This window comes from Lactuca sativa, chromosome 9 (genome assembly GCF_002870075.4).
Source record: "Lactuca sativa cultivar Salinas chromosome 9, Lsat_Salinas_v11, whole genome shotgun sequence".
Taxonomy (NCBI): domain Eukaryota; kingdom Viridiplantae; phylum Streptophyta; class Magnoliopsida; order Asterales; family Asteraceae; genus Lactuca; species Lactuca sativa.
Genome location: NC_056631.2, coordinates 7,199,940 through 7,216,195, shown reverse-complemented (window position 1 = coordinate 7,216,195; position 16,256 = coordinate 7,199,940). Strand labels below are relative to the sequence as shown.

General features: G+C 35.7%; 1 long non-coding RNA gene across 1 annotated transcript; it reads left to right on the top strand.

The window, feature by feature from the left end:
- Positions 1-680: 680 nt before the first annotated feature.
- Positions 681-2,100, top strand: LOC111886416 (uncharacterized). The gene is made up of 3 exons (XR_008226369.1): positions 681-1,016; positions 1,104-1,225; positions 1,303-2,100. It is a non-coding gene; the product is annotated as an uncharacterized LOC111886416 (long non-coding RNA).
- Positions 2,101-16,256: the final 14,156 nt, after the last annotated feature.

The window sequence follows — 16,256 nt, the reverse complement described above, 5'->3', positions numbered from 1 at the left end:
TGTAGAGTGGTTCAAGGGAAGTTACTTGGTGACATCAAGAATAGTTTTGATCGTGTCACCAAGAGTACATAAGAAAATGGAGTGTTTTCCATGAAGCTAGCCAGTTTTGAAAAGAGGATACTAAGCTTACAGCTTCAAGAGGAAGCAATGGTGGAAAGATCAAATTACATGGGATCCGAGCTTTCTGTTTTAGTGAAGGAAATGAATGTCATGGATAAAGATGAAGAGTTGAGAGATCTTGAAAAGAAGTTCATGGTGGATTTGTTTGTAAAAGAAATTGAATTGCTTATTGTGTCATCAACACTAAAACAAATGGATTCAAAAAGAATGGATCTTGAGCATGAGAATAAAAATATGTTTATGGTTCTTGAGAAGTTTAAAGAAAACATTGTTATGGTTAGTGTGGATATGCAATTCAAAGATGCCATCTTGTTGGACAAAGAAGCCAAGTTTCTTATCATGTCATCAGGGCTAAGCCAAATGGATTAAAAAAGAAAGGATCTTGAGAATGAGAATAACAAGATGTTTATGGTTCTTGAGAAGTTTAAAGAAAACATGTTTATTGCTAATGTGGATATGCAATCAAAAGATTCCATCTTGTTGGAAAAAGAAGCTGAGGTTGCCTTTTGAACAAAGATGTGAAGCAGTGAAGGCAAAAGAAAATGCGCGTCGTAATTGTGTCATCAAGACTAGAACAATTGGATTCACTAAGAAAGGATCTTGAGAATGAGAATAATAGTATGTTAATGGTTCTGGAAAAGTTTAAAGAAGAGGAGGTGAAACAAGTAGACTGTATGTTGAATATAGATTGCTGAAACAATAGTATGAGAATAATATTATTATTGTTTTGTATTTACTTAATGAAATCTCATTTCTACAACATTGTTAATTCTTTTTTTTTAATATAGATTGCTGAAACAAGTAGACTGTATGCTTAAGAGAAAGAAGAGGAGGTGAAATTATATGAGATTTCTGTTGAAGAGCTGGATTGTATGGTGATTGTCCTTGAAAACCAGGTTAGCTTTTTTATTTTAATTAGAAGTTAGCATTATATTGTAAAACTTTAGATGGATTTTTTAATTTTTGTTGTATATTAATTTAAGGTTGACATGGTCAAAGGAGATGCTGAAAGGCAACGATTGCAAAGGGAAGAGCTAGAACTAGAGTTTCATGCTTTTAAACAACAAATCAACCAAGTCAAAACTAGTGATTAAGACATAAAAAGGTTTGATAACCATAACTCATCAAAGAAACATTGAAATAATTGTGCATTTTTGTTGACAAATGACTCTTTTTCTACAGAGCTTTGAATGAAAAAGAGAAAAGTCTTCAAGAGTCCCTTCAGCGGGTTGAACTTCTTGAAAAAGAGATTGCCAACAAAGATAAAGTGGTGCAAGTTCTTCTCTTTTTTCTTGTATCTGATTAAAACCATACGTAAGTTAACTAATTTAACCTGTATTTTTATTCTTTTTTAATTTTTTCTCAAATTGTCCAACATAAAGCTCACATTTCCGAGCTTAATCTGCATGCTGAAGCTCAAGGTAGAGAATACAAACAAACGGTAAACAATAGTTAGATTTTTTTTGATTAAATTCTTGATATTTTTTTACAATCTTAACTTCAAAAAACAGTTTAAAGCATTGGAGGCAATGGTTGTTGCTGACCAAGTCAAATCAAATATTTTTGTTTCCCACATCTCAAATTCACCATCAAAGAAACTAGAAAAGAATGGATCAAGAACAAGAGGTTATGGTTCCCCTTTTCAATGCATAAGAATAGGATTAACACAACAAATAAAATCTGAGAGAGATTAAGAGCTTACTACTGCAAGAAAGCGAATTGAAGAGCTTGAAGCATTGGCTGCAAGTCGCCAAAAAGAGGCATAAATTTCAAATCATTTTATAGATAAAATTTATCTTTTTCTGAAAGAACATCATGTGAAACTTTCTGCATTAAGTGAAGAAACACTCATATATAGCTTACTGGATTAAGGGATTGTTTCTTTCTACTTAGTATTTCTTACTGTTTGTGAACAAGCCTCTCATCTCACATTTGAGTTTATAGGAATCAACAATCACTATGAAACTTCTAGTGTTTAGATTTCTTACTGGTTGTGAACATTTGTTTCTTCCCTTTCTACCCTTTACTTGCAGGTTAATGATTTTTCAAGAATGTTCAGACTATTTTCCAAAAATACCCCATGGATTGGATCCTGCCTCTAGTATGTTTAAACAGGTTTGTGATTTAGGAGTTGGATTCTATTTTTTTAAGTAGAATGTAGTTATTTGTATTTGTTGTCATATGTTTTTATCTTTTTGACGCAATGCAGCATGTTGCTGCTAAAGGCACAACCTTCGTCAAACAGGCAAAAGATGCTGCAAGTAATGAGAAGGCAGAAAGAGATTGGAGGTTGATCCTGCTACATGGCCAATAATGATCTTTAGGGTCTGCTAGAAGGATTGGAGATTGTAGTTAAGCTTCTATCTAAGACTTCACGCCAAGGACTTGATGAATTTAAGATATCATATTTTGGCATGGCTAGAAGCTTTGGAGGAAACGAGACTCAAGCAAAAGTAAACACAGAGAGAGTTGTTGGCACATAGTAAGCTAGATAATGCAATTGTATATAAATGAGTTCATTTATTTATAACATTTACTCACTATTAGAATAATTATTTGTATTTGACATATTACTTAAATGAATTATCTTTGTTATTTATGGTATTTTATTTTGTATTATGAGATTTTTAATGTATTATCTAATTTGAAAATTAGTAAATCTATAAATAATATTTTTTTTTAAACATTTAAAATTATGATACGCAAAAACGTGTGTCATCTTCATTTATGACATGGCCTTTCTTGACAGGGGCTTTCTTGATACGCATTGCATGTCATTAACACGCGCGTCGTAAGGTTACAACACGCGAATGCGTGTCGTCTTCCTTTATGACAGGGCCTTCCTTGATACGCATTGGGGGTCGTAAACGCGCGTCGTAATTGCGCGTCGTAAATGCGCGTCGTCTCTCTTTATGACAGGGCCTTCCTTGATGCGCATTTGCGCGTCGTCTGAGCCTTTTACGACGCGCAATGATCGTCGTAAAAGGTTGTTTTTCTAGTAGTGACTGAACTTGTTCAATTTTTTTTTTTTATATTTCTTGCCATCTGGCAGCACATTGGCCTACCACGTCTTCCAAGTAGTTGCGTAGCTCACCCATACATATCAATGAACTTTCATTGATTAAGGTGTTTTTCCTTTATGCATTCAAATGAGAACTCATAGAACTCACATGCATAGTCAACTCAACTGGAATGGCACAAAAACAAGAATATGTTAACACGATCGGTTGCAAACCTTAAGTTTTGTGCTAGTGTTTAACAATAAGTTTACTATTGATTAGTTCTTGAAACTTTTCAAGATCATTTAGACTCCCACTGACTTCTTGACATATTAGATTCTCTTGTCAAGAAACAATCCTTGACAAACAAATACTCAAGAGTTAGTGTGGGTTCTTATCAAGATAAACACTTCACACAATTGGTTTTACTAAAGATTATGTCACTCAAGTCACAATCTTGGAGTATGACTCTAAGACTCGATTTCGGAACGAAGTATGATTCACCTTTTGATTTAACCATTTCAACAATTCACGATTCCTCTTCTTAGCCACACTAATGCACTAAGGTGTCCTTAGAGGATCAATTGTGACACGGTCTGATAATCACTAAGTTAATCATAAAACACGATACTTAAATACTCTCCCTTCTTTTCAGATTGGAGAAACTTTTATCTTTCTTCCTAATTGATTTTACCTATTTGTTCTGCTTTACATTGAAACATTTTCAATGATTCAGAATTACACTTAATGTTGTAAGCATAACCATATTTACTAAATCTTTAGCAAAATCACGACGAATATTCTTATTGTTCTTTGTGGTGGACTTGACCTTATGCACAACAATGAGTACTAGATCTCCTAGTCTTTCACTTGACTCACATAATTTTGTGAACAAGTTATTAGTCTTAATTTTCTGAATATGAATGTTCTCATTCATCATACAAATCGCATGATTCCAAGTTTATGTCCAATTGAAACTTGGGTGATGAGAATCTTCGTTATTTGTAAATTTCTGACACTACCACAAATAACATAACTAAGAATCACATCCTTTTCAATATTGCTATCAATAGAAACATACAAACATCAATTTTCACAAATGTCATTGCAAGGATATATAAATAAAACAAAACAAAATTTATTTTATTTATAAAAGTGCGGAAAAAAACTTGTTCTTACAATGCAATTACAAATGAAAACTATGTTATTAAACATTTCTAAGCAATCTATCCTAACTCTTAAACAGTAGCTCAAAAATCCGATCCTCGAACCATGCGATCGAAATCCATTTCTTCGTGATCAGACTCAACTCACTCTTCCTTTAAACTTCCTTTATTTTCTTCGATCCTACAAAACATCAAAATGCAATCTTATCACATCATGTATTAAGAGTATACAAATACGAACTTAATAGAGTTAGATAGTGAATTTTACCTGAAGCATAGTCATACATCTTGACTCTCACATCTTCGCGATCCTTCAGGTAGATAAGGCAGCTTCGCATCCAATGCCCCTTCTCTTGCAGTAGAAACAAACGGATTCTTTCATAATAGCACATGGTACAATCTCAGATCCAGTCTTTCTCTTTACCATCTGGCCAAATGGTTTGACCTTGGCCGATCCCTTTCCATTTGGAAGAGAAGACCTTTCTGGACTTCCAATGTTGCCATCGTCAATATCCATGGAAGTTTGGGAGGTTGATCCACCAGTCAAATTTGCTTTGCCAGTGCGCCAAATCATTGTTGATTCAATAACAATTAGCAAATAGGTAAGATCAATGAGGGTCACGTTGTGGTCTATCATATAGTACTCTCTAATGAACTCACTATATGAGTCAGGAAGTGATTGAAGAACCAAGTCAATAGCCAACTTCCTTGAGACATCGACACCCAACATTCTTGACTTGTCAATATGCAACTTCATGTCCAAGACGTGAGCACATACATAATTTCCATCTTAGTGTTTGCTAGCTAATAGGGCTTTAGTGACCTTGAACTTTTCAAGTCGACGAACATGTGGGCTAGGGAGAATAATTGGAGGAGGTGGAGGAAGTGAAGAATGATTTCCATTTCCATGATCTAATCGTGGAACATCATCTTCATGTGGAAAGCTTTTTCCAAAGGATTCGAGAAGACCATAGTAATTTGACATCTACAAAACGAGAGAAAATTCAAGTTAGTTGATAATAGTCCTTGATATGACACCCAAATGAAATATCAAGGCTAGGATCCAACACAATATTCTACAACTCGGAAGAGGGATGTCGTAATCCAGCTACAGAATATTTGAAGGTAGGTAAATGACGATTTACCAATTTCCACCATGAAAAACGAAAATTGAAAATTAGGTTTTAGATGAATTGAAACTCCCAGATCTTTTGAAATTCAATGAACTTTTCAATGGCATGTTTAATCTCGATTATGCACTTCAAGTTTGTGACTGGGATAACGAGGATCACAAACAAGGTGTGAATAACCATGCAAATTAGCTTGGTACTCTCGAAGATGTCTATCACCTAATCAATGTTCCGGTTAACCACACACGCTCCATTTATCTATGATAATCTACAAGCTACCCATTGCCATCCTTCATTGGTCCCATATTAGTGTGTCGGTTAACCACACATGATCCACTAACGACCAACAAGGTGCAATGTGTAATTTCATGGATTAGCACCAACTCCACATTTTTCCTACATAACTAAGATTTGGGAATTTATAAAAGTGTTTAGTTACTTCGTATTACATTATACTTATAATGGAAGATTGTGTCCTATCCTACCTGTTTGGCTAACGACCCTCCACTAGTCAAGGGTGCGGTGGGTAAGAGTGGATACCCAATGACGGTCATTTTACAAGCCGCTTCCTTAAACACCCCTTATAGACTAACTTCGTGAATGAGGCCTACTAACGATAAGACTAACATTTACTTATACATATATAATATTAAACTTTTAATTCTATATAGTATAAGGGTGTATTTTGTAATTTTAAAATACTGAGTGGTTTTATCTATTAATAAATTACACCTTTAATTTGATTAACCTTTAAACCATATTATTATGGATTTATTAATTTTTCTCTTTTAATTAAATTCTTAATTAATTTAATAAAATCCACAAGGGTGTAATTTGAACTATTCAAAATACTAGGGTTTTAAAATTTCATATTTCAAAATTAATACCTTTTAATTAAATTTTAAATTCCAAAACTTGAGGAAAAATTTTGAAATCTTTCAAAATATTAGGGTTTAACTATTTAAATTTCAAAAACTAAAACTTTTAAGTTTAAATTTAAACTATAAAACTTAAAGGGTGTAAACTGAAACTTTTCAAACTTACTAGGTCAAATACTTGAATCATATATAATAATTATGTATTATCCGTATTTAACCAAATCCACCAATTTTGATAAGGATAAACATAACAATCATGAAAAAACGATTTTAGGCAAGAAAAATGAGTTTTGGTAATGATCCTCATCAAAAACTGCTTAAAAAATCGAAAATCTTGTCAACAGCACCTTGGACTCACTGAGTTCATGTAACTCGTCGAGTACATTGATGGACTTGCTGAGTCGGCTTCGCAAACAAGAAAAATTCGACTTTTTGATCCTTTGGCAGTTCACTTTTGCATCTATTCAACTATAAAAAACGACCTAGGCTCTGATACCACTGTTGTGGGTTATGAGCATAACATCATTCCTATGGTGTACATGCAACCCTAATTGCTTTGATCTAGGTTTTTCTAATTAGAACATACAACATTGAATACCATAGTAATAACCCTATGACTAACATATAACAATTGAAATTGACATATAAACTAGTTAGAATGATTACCTAAACTTGTTATGTAGTAATAACAAGAACTCATTGACCTTTGAAAGCTTAGTGCCTAAAATGTTACACCTCTATTGGAATTAAAAACACTCTTGCAACAAGATGACTTAGGAGAGAGGGGGAAATCGGCTAGGGCAACTCCAAAAAGCATAGGTGCCGATTTCCATATGCTAAGGGATCTATTTATAGTTGAGGCTATTAGGGTTTTACGGTGGACACCCTAATTTCCTTGCTTAGGGCTTAAGCAATCCATGAATCCCTTTTAGAGAAACACCACAAGTTACTACTGTGGTAAGGCACCAAAACATGGCAACATGGGGTATTGTTGAAGAAGGAAGGACGCGTCATCAAAATAAAATGGTGGAATAATGGGATATAGAGGAGTTCGAAGCATTTAAAACCTTCAAAGCTATGAATAACATGAGAATGTTACAGAAAAAAAAATCAGCCCTACAAAGAAAAGGACCGGGATCTGGTTTCTGTTCACAAAGATCAAACGAAGGACTCGGACGAAGAAGAATATCAAGTAAGAGAACGTGAGAAAAGGTCAAGTAAAAAGGAGGAGAGATATGGCCATGCAAAATTTAGAAAAAAACACTAAACAAGACCAAGGAAAACCCTTGGAAGTGGTAGAAGCAAAAAGATACTATCAGACTTTTAACAACTTAAACTTCCGTTCACCCTTTACGAATGGCATTAATGAGAAACCCATCCCAAAAGGGTTGAAAGGACCAAGAGTGTCGCCCTATGATGGGACGGGAGATCCAGACGACCATGTATCAAACTTCCAGTGGGACATCAAGATGATCCCAATGGATCCAAAGTTGTGGAGCCTATACTTTTTAGGTACATTAGACAAATCTGCTTGATACTGGCTAGCAAGTCTACCACCTCGAAGTATATGTGACGTCACCTAATTTCTCGGACAGAAAAAACCGATTTAATTTATGCTTTTTAAAATAAAATCAGAGAAATCCTTTAAAAAGATGTTGCGGAATTGGTCCCCAAAACAAAACATGATAAATGTTTAGCAAAACCTTTCTTTAAGAAATGTATAGTTTCATTTCATATCAAAACCTCGGGATGTCATGTTTTGATACAGATCAAAAGCATAAACAAGACATTATAAGACGTTCAATAGTTATTTACAACTACTGGCCTATAATCCAAAAATCTCTCGTCATCCTCCAACTATGCTCGGGGTCCACTACCTGTAACATAAAAAGCTAAGTGGGTCAGACTTGGGAGCCTGGTGAGCATATAAAGTTTTCAACCCAGAGTAATAATAAACTTATTAAGTTCACCAATCAACAATAACCCTGATTACCTGTTCCCGTTATCCTCACTTTACGCCCCTAAACACTTATCACAAGGGACCTAGCCTAAAGAATACCACCGGGATGGACACTACTGCTAAGGGGTTTCCTCAGCCATACATGTCCTAAAGGCAACCTTGAGGGGGATGGAGTACAACGAATGAACACTCTACATCATTACACCTACAAGTTGCGGGTCTGCCAATGTTCCACTGGACTGTCTAGAAAGTCCGTGGTCATCATCCAAACTCCGCTAGATGACTGGATCTCAAATCACATCGAGGCCTCTCATCACTTTTATTGCATCACACATCACTATCTACCCATGTTTTACCCAACATATTTGTAGATAAAAATACACATACATTTTAAAACTTGTATAAAACATCTATTCAACAGTCACCTCAATTAAACAATTAATATAATTACACGTAGCACGTATTTTATATAAAATACTTCATGTCTAGGTGTAATAGATGAAGGTGACTATACACTCACATGATTTGATGATAATCGGGCGGCAATTTGTTTCCTAAAACGTTCATTTCTAATAAAACCGGGAGTTTTATTCAGAAACCGGGCTCTGCGAGGGCCGGGCTTCGAAACCAAAAAGATAAATTTTCCGGGCTTCTCGGGCACTTCGTGGCGTATTCCGGGTGTTTGGTATAATATCGGGGCTTTGGGGGAAGTTAGAATGAAAGAAATATTGAAAAAGGGGCTAAAAATGACAAGTTTGCAAAATATACCCGGAGGTCTCGCACCTCCTATTTATAGGGGCGAGCCTCCTGATCCAACGGCTGAGAAGGCTCCAGGTGTCGCAGATCCGAGGGCTCTCAGCACCTGCTTGCACGTGGGCTCGCATATGGCTACGCATGCGAAGGCTTGCTGGCAGCTTCTTACTGGACCGAGGTCTAGGTCCGAAGTAGGGGGTTCCGTGGCAGCCTGCGAGGGTTCGGACACGAGGGAAGAGGGTACGAGGCATCTCCTGATTGGCCGAGCCTTCGGTCCAAGGAGAATGTGACACGCGTCGACAGGTGGCCTCGGATGACTCAGCAGCTCGGATGACTCAACAATATTTTGGACACGTGGCGCGTTTTGAGCGAGGGTGACATGGCAAAAACGTGACTATGCGCATTTTCTCGGTTTTTGTGCAAAAACTTCTAAAATCCATAATATTCGCATACGAGCTCCGTTTTTGACGTTCTTTATATGCACGCGTAGGTAAAATTACGCTCTACAACTTTTGTTTAGACTTCGTCAGCTAATTTTGACTTTAATTTTTATATTATTATTTTTAACAGACCGGGACAGGAAATCCGTTAAAAATTCATAACTTCTTCATCCGGCGTCCGTTTTCCTCAGACTTTTTACAGTTGTGCTACTAATGATGAGACCTATGATTCTCGTTTAGGTCGTGTCGGCTAAAAATCACTCGATCTAAAATTCGAGTTTTTAGTTGTCTACTGCTAAGCTGAAACTTCGAAAAATCATAACTTCCTTATATGAAGTCAGATTTGCGCGTTCTTTTTATACAAACTCTCGGTTTAACGAACACTACGAGTTTCGTTTAGATCACTAAGGCTAAAATGTATTTTATCAAAAACTCACTTTTTACGACATTTAGCACCTTGCCGGTTTTGTCGCGAAACTTCGACATGTCATAACTTATTCGTTATAATTCGGATTTTGGTATTCTTTATATCCCCGGAATCCTTGTTTCGACCACTACAACTTTATGTAAAGATATCGGCTTTATCTAATATTTATTTTTGATGCTCATTGTTATTCTTAATTAATTAAACCTTAATAATTAAGCATAAAACACATAATTCACATGATATTCACATAATTCCTTTTCATTTCTTCAAAATGAGTTACAAAGGTTAACCTAGACTATAATGTCAATATTAATGCCTAGCCTAGAAACACGGGCATTACAGTATAGGAAGCTTCGAAGAGCCATGTAAGAAATTTTGCAACAACTTCATCCAACAAAAGAGGTTCCAACAACAAGTGCATGTGATATTCGCTTGCCGCCAACGTGAAGGGGAATCGAATAAATCATACTTTAAACGGTTTAATGAAATCAACAGAAGGATGCCGACGAGAGACGAACCCATGATCATAGCAGTGTTTACTCATGGTCTCTTGGAAGGAGAGTTGTTTCGGGAACTAGCAGGAAAGGAGTGGGTCAATGTTGAAGAGATGATACGTAAAGTCAATCGATTCTTAAGGCATGAAGCAGAAAGGGCAACTTGATTTCGAGACAGAAGACGACGCTTTTGTTGAATAAGATACGAGACATTGAGTTTTCTAAAAGCAATTCGTTCACTCCAAGAGATTAAATTGTTGCCTAAAAGTATTGAATAACCATAAGTGTGTCAATAAGTTTCTAGGCAACAAACCCGCTCAAACATCATAACAGTCATGGATATGTGTGAAATCAATGAAACAATAGAAAGTAAGGCCACGATGGGTCATACCCTTATTGTATCTTAAAATGTGTTTGATATCCAATAAACGAGCGTTCGTATCCAATCGAAGAACTAACAAATGGAGTTAAATGCAAATAAGAGATTAAGTCGAGTGATGGTTAAGTACCGAATTTCCCCAACAAAAGATCTATTGTTAAATAGAAGGTATGGCTACTAAATGGATATCCTTGTGAACTATGGAGTTGCACACCAGCCACCCAGGAGTAGCAATAGGTTTAGAAATGAGAATCTATGTTTGATTAAGAATATTCGGACATATTTAACTTGTCACATAAAATATCATATTTGGTGCGAATGGATTCTAACTCGAGAAAATAACTTGAGGGACCCAAATATTTAAATGAGAGTCGTGTGTTTGTTTGTTGGATAAAACCATGAAGTAAAGTGAGATCATTGCTATGACAATAATATCTTCTATGTAGACAACTAGGTATAGAAGAGTAGTACCACATGCACAAAAAAATAAAAAGGTGTTAACTAAACTACAACAAAAACCGAGTTAAGTAAGATAGGTATTAACATGGTACCATGTGATAATTAGAATAATATCACCCATTACTCGTGTGTTTGCATTTTATTGAATATATAGAAAACAAGATTACACATAAATGTACATGTGCCTGACCTGGAGTACAAAGATGTGAAAAAGACTTCGGGCTTATAAAAAACTTGCACAATGTTATGAGCTAACACGTCGTTCGCCAAACGAACTAACAAGTAATAAAAATTATTTTTTATGGAAAAATAAAATGTAATTTTTTAGTGTAATGTTTGGTGCATAAATTGCACCTTTTCATATGTTAATTTCATGTTTATTTATAACATTGCATTGCATATTTAGTGTAATTTTCATGCATTTTGCATTTAGGGACATTATCCAAGATTTGTCTATATTTCACCATTTTTTGTGGATGTTTCAGGGTGATTTGAAGATTAGAGCATGCTTAGGATGTTCGAGAAAAGATCTCGGTGAAGTTTCAGAATTTTCGAAGCTAAATTGAAGAAATTGAAAAAATCGGAAATTGGCTATTTTGTAGCACGTTACACGACCTGAGCTTTGGCAAGGCATACATTACGCGACCATGCTTTGGAAGCATTTCAACACATCTGGAACATTACACGGCCATGTAACGACAAGGCATACATTATACAGGCCATGTAACGAGGTCTGACAGTTTCTTTGACTTGCAACTTTCGATAAAATGAGTTTTTCTGAGGAATTTTAAAAAGGACTTCAACCATAGACTTCAAGGAGGCGATTTTGGGAGATCATATCACTATTGAGCACTTTCGAAACACTTTAATTTGCATTTTGTTAGTTGATTTAAAGATCAAAACTTGTTGAATTTGTAGTTTGATTTAGCCATGTGTGGCTAACTTCTCTATCTGTCTATCATTTCCGGTTCCAGATTCTTAAGTGTTTGTTGTTAGATTGTAATTTGCACTTGATTTCATGTTTATCATCTTGTAATCTTTGATTTGGTCTTAAATATGTGTTTGATTAGTCCTCTTTTCACTTGATCAGTGGAATTAGGGTTCTAGTTAGTCAAATTGGGAAATTCGTATATGTTTTATGATTTGATGTTGGTAACATACACTTGATTGGTTTCAAATAGTTTAAAATTAGTGTAATCAAAGATTATATGTTCATATTCCCAAACTTATGAGGAATGTTGGATATTGTTGGTAATTGTTACAATAACTTAATGTCATTTACTGATTTGATGCAAAAGCTTATTTGAATTGAATCAAAAAATGAAGTTTTGTTTGAAGAGCATATTTTGAATAAAACATTTTTGTTAACTTGGATATTAGAGCTTATTAATATCTTGATTACCGACCTAGACTAAACATGAATCATAGTCATATTACATCTTATAACATTGCACATGAATGAGAATCAGAATCAGAAATGTCTTTAAATTCTTGAATTTTAATTTCAAACTATATAGTTTCCAATTTGTTTATGAAATTTAATTTCACCAACAAAACCCCTTCTTTTTAATAATTGGTATTGATGCGTCATGTGAAAAATATGGTTAAACGTTAAGTCCCATATTTCTTTGGACCGACCCTTCTTATTCTATGTTAGGGGTGAGCAAACCCAAATCGAGAAACCAACTAAAACCGACGAAACCGAAACCGAAACCGAAGCAAAACCGACGATTTGGGTTTGAATTTTTTAAAAACCAAAAAATCAGGTTCGATTCTGGTTTTTACCCAGAAACCGACCCATCCAACCTGAGAAACCGACCCATACTTGATTGTGTTTTTATTGCAGTAGAATATTTCGGGCTTTGGTTGTAACTTATAATAGACTATTTGTTGTAAGACTCATTTTTTTGAAGTATTTAACTTAAATTTGGTGTTTTTTGAAGTATTTCACTTTTTGGCTCATTTATGGAAAATGAGTTAAGACCCAAAACCCATGGTTTGAAACCCATAACCTGTGAATGTATGGGTTGAACCCAAGAAACCGAAAAACTGACCAAACCGACCTCAGAACCCGAGAAACCAAACCTACCAGAAACCGATCCTATTGGGTTCTGAAAACCAGAAACCGACCATTTATGGGTTGCGTTGGGTTTGGGTCTAAAAGCGACCCAAACTTACCCATGAACCCTATTATATATTATCTCTATTGTATTGTAGCAGTGAAATCAAGCTCAATTGTTATTATTTATCCATTTATTTGTAGGTATGACAAACCAAACATGTAACAAATTAGCCACAATGTAAATAGTTTGTAACGCCTGGTTTCTGGTATGTATTTAAAATCATTTATGCAATTTTATAGAGAAACTCGACGAGTTGGGAGCCCCAAACTCGTCGAGTTGAGGTGATTTGGAATGCGGGTTAAGAAACCTACTCGATGAGTTGGAGGCCTCAACTCGACGAGTAGGCTGCCAGAAATGAAACCCTAATTTTCAAGATTTTGTACCCTATTTAAATGCCTTAATGTTTCATTGTGGCCTCCCTTATCATCCCCTCAGTCCATAGAAAACCCTAATCGTGCCTCTCTCCCCATTTTGAGTGTGTGTGAGCCTAAAGAGTGTTATTTGGTGTTTTTATTGAAGGAGTGTGAAGTTGGTGGTGCAAAGTTGAAGGGAGAAGCTTTAGATCTGATATTTCAGTGTTGTTGCAACCATTTGGAGGTATAAAGTCGATACCTTGACTATTTATTTGCTAGATCTCTCCTTTGTGAACTTTATGGTTTTTAGTATCTTATTTGGTGTCAATCATGTATTTGAACATGTTATGAAGTTATGACTTCAGATCTAGACATTTCATGGCATATTAAGACTTAAAGTTGCCAGCTTTATCAATTTTTGGCCCTCCTCCATGCCCTGGGTCCTTTACAAAGCTTAGTTTTAGTGTTTTTAGCCTCTTGATATCATGCATGTACGTAAAGTTAGCAACTTTACGTTGTATCTCAAACCAAGGGGACCAGATCTATAGTTTGGAGGCATTAGACTCGCTTGGAAGTGACTGAATGAGTTAAGACTAAGGAAATCGACGAGTTGGATTGTGGTCCCCCGACCTTTTGATTACTGAGCAAACTCGATGAGTCGAAGAGATGACTCGGCGAGTTGGATAGGGTTTTCTCGGTTTTCCGAAGACAGAAGGAACTCGTCGAGTCCACAAGGGGACTCGGCCAATTGTACTGAAAAGTCCCGATTCTGTTGAGAAGGAGGAACTCGACGAGTTGGATCACAACTTCACGATTTTGTGATTTATGGGAACTCGACGAGTTGAGGAGTGAACTTGACGAGTTAAGTCAACTCGGAGCATTGACATTGACTTTGACTTTGACTTTGACCAAAGTTGTCCCTTAAGGGGTTGTGAGTATGAAAAGGTGATTAAGGAAATATTTTATGTATAGGAGCTTGAGTTTAGTTGATTTTCGGAGCCGAAGATTTTCAACTACATTCTAGTATTTAAGGTGGGTTACCTTCCTGTATGAGTGGGTCGAAGGCACCAATGTCGGCCCACTAGTAGTTGTTTATAGTAGAGATGATTGTGTTTGTGATAATTGTTTGGTATGCCAATATTTGTTATGCTTTATTTCTAGTATGCTATGATAATATGTGATAGTGGTATGAGGGGTGGATTAGACCCCGTAACTAGTTGAGATAAGTCGGAGGGTAGGTCGGGCACCCAGTTATGCCTGACAGTATGGTTATGATATGTTATTATGTGGTAGTGGTAGGGGTGAAATAGACCTCGTAACCAGTTGAGATAACCGGAGGGTAGGTTGGGCACCCATATATGCCTGGGGTAGGTCGGGAACCCTGGTATGCCTGACATGGGTAGGTTGAGCACCCAGATATGCTCAGTAGGGTAGGTCGGACACCCATATATGCATGGCAATATTTTTATTGTATGATATGTGGTATGATGGAGGAACTCACTAAGCTTTGTGCTTACGGTTTTTAGTTTTTGTTTCATGCTTCTTCTTCGAAAGGAAATGAGTCGTCATGATTGCAGTGCATCACACCATGATTTCGCATACGAGATCATTGGGATTTATACTCTTATGTTGTTTTATTATGACATGTTTTGACTATTGATATAATGGTTTTGATATGGGTTGACACTATGGATGTTTTCAGACAATTGATTTTATAATTATTAAATTAAAAATAAAATTTTTGGTCTTAAATTTTGGGATGTTACATTGTTACACCTAGAAAATCTTTAACCTAGTGGCCAACTGAATAAGATACTTATATGTGATGTTCGAAGTCAGAGCTCAAGTAACGAGGTTTCAATTATGTGATGCCAAAAGAAGAATACATGACATAGTTTTAAAAAGGGGAAATTGAGTAATATAATCACTTTTTTGTTTTCTGATTTTTTTATTATAAATAACACCAAGTTTTTTTTAATAGCCATTTGGTCTAGGATGGGTCATTCCGGACCCGAAAATCGGCCCAAGCCCAATACTGTAGCCCAATGGTATATATATGGATCTCACACACAAAAAATCCGGAATACGTGTTCCGGATTTAGCATATCTGAAGCACAATCTACCCGCATTTCAGACCAAATTTTCAACATGAATTCGTCAAACCAAGTAAGTTCTACACTTTAACTTACTTTGCATTTGATTTTCTTAAAGAAATTACGTATTCCGGAATGGTTCGGAATACGAGGAACAACTCCAAAATATTTTTTTAATTTATTTGTTTTAATCTTTTTTTGTCGTTGTACGTGTATGAATGTTATGTAAGTATTTTGTAATGTGTTTATGATCGGTTGCTTTAGTCAAGAATTAGGTATTGTAGGGGTTGCAAATTGGTAATGTAGGTCCGGAACACGATTAGCGTTGTCTGAAACCTGATGATCTATTCCAAAATGATGATCCATAATACTTATAATATACAATTTTTTTCTAAGTATTGTTTAATAACCCATGTTAGTCCAAAGACTTGCTAGCTTGGATGTTGTTAAAAAAATGGGTTTTACGGACGACGAAATTGTAT